Consider the following 1,616-nt stretch of genomic DNA (forward strand, 5'->3'; position numbering starts at 1 on the left):
ATCTGAGTTTTGAGGGGGAATAATGATTTCAAAAAGATGAGAGGGCAAACATTTTAGGAATGGAGGATGGCTAGTGAAAATGGATAATGGCAGCAGAAGGAATGTCATGAAATCAAAGAGCTATTTTTTAAAAATTATTTTTATTTATTTTGCTAGTTTCCACTTTCACATAAAAGAATTTTTAACAATCATTTTTTAAAGGTTTGGATTCCATGCATGCTTCAGCAACACATTTACTAAAATTGGAATGATACACAGAAGCTTAGCATGGCCGTACACAAGGATGACACCCAAATCTGTGAAGCATTTCCTATTTTTGCTGCCTCAGAATTTTTGCCAGTGTGGAGAAAAAAGAGAGAATTTAAATAAAAACAGTTGTAGTATTGAAAAAAAAAGTTTGAGTTCCAAATTTTCTCTCTCTCTTCTACTTTCCCCCTTTCTTGAGAAGGCAAACAACTTGATATTGATTATAGATGTGAAATCATGCCAAACATATGTTCTTTTTAGCTATGTGGTAAAAGAAGACACAAACAAAACAATAAAAATAAAGAAAAAGATTTCAAAGAGCACTTCAATCTGCTTTGAATTCATCAGTTCTAGCATTTTTCAAGAGTTCTTGGCAATTGTCTTGAATCATTGTATTGATCAGAGTAGCTGTCTTTCATAGCTGATCAGCATTACAACATTGCTGATACTACTTATAATATTCTAGTTCTGTTCATTTTACTTTGCATCAGTTACTATAAGTCTTCCCAGATTTTTCTGATACCTTTCTGTTCATTATTTCTTAGAGCAGAATAGTATCCCATCACAATACAGTATGATATAGGAATGAAATTTCTAGATTTTCTAGTCAGAACCCCTGAACTCCAGGATTAAAATTATGATATTCTGAAGGAGCTTGTTTCAGCTAATCTTTTTTTTTGCCTCAGTTTCATATTTCTAGGCATTTTTAAAAATTTGTTTCTTAAGAGAGAATATAAGTGAAAGGACAAAGAAACTTCTGTGAGATTAGCAGGATCAAAAAGCAAAATAAATAAATGTCCTGAATCTCCTTAGAGGATTCTTTTTCTGCAAATATTAATAATGATGATTTGTAAATATAATAGGAAATCCTTAAAGGAATGCTCTCACTTTTGGACACATGGTGTACAATTACTTTTTACTCTATTTTCTTATTCTCTTTTTTGAATGGTCAGTGTTAGCATGTGACCCCAAACTCTGAGGAGTAAGGGATTTTTGTTTTTTTCAATCATGTTTTGTTTGCCTCTTTCTCCATTCCAAAAGAAAATCAGTGAAAGTGTGCTAAGGTTAAGCAGTTACTGACCAATGTAAAAATAACAAATTCAAGATCTTTAGTATCCAAGTCATTACTAGAAAACAGTCAATAATGTAGGCCAAAGCCCATTTCTAAAAGTGATTATTTTCAAGCAGGCTTAACAGATATTACCTTTGCAATAAATTGTATCTCCAGTTTTTTAGGACTGGGTCTTAGGGTACCAAGAATTCTGTTTAGGGGTAGTAAACAGTTGTCCTTTTTAAATGAAAAAGGTAAAGCAAAAGGTAAAAATAGAACCCCTACCATGACTCCTTCATTCAAAGGTCGACAATAGAAT

At 32.2% G+C, this 1,616-nt stretch overlaps 1 non-coding gene across 1 annotated transcript; it reads left to right on the forward strand.

The window, feature by feature from the left end:
- Window positions 1-216: 216 nt before the first annotated feature.
- LOC130456622 (U6 spliceosomal RNA) lies at window positions 217-318 on the forward strand. Its single transcript, XR_008915692.1, has one exon. It is a non-coding gene; the product is annotated as a U6 spliceosomal RNA (small nuclear RNA).
- The last annotated feature ends 1,298 nt before the right edge of the window (window positions 319-1,616 follow it).

This window comes from Monodelphis domestica, chromosome 1, assembly GCF_027887165.1.
Source record: "Monodelphis domestica isolate mMonDom1 chromosome 1, mMonDom1.pri, whole genome shotgun sequence".
Classification (NCBI taxonomy): domain Eukaryota; kingdom Metazoa; phylum Chordata; class Mammalia; order Didelphimorphia; family Didelphidae; genus Monodelphis; species Monodelphis domestica.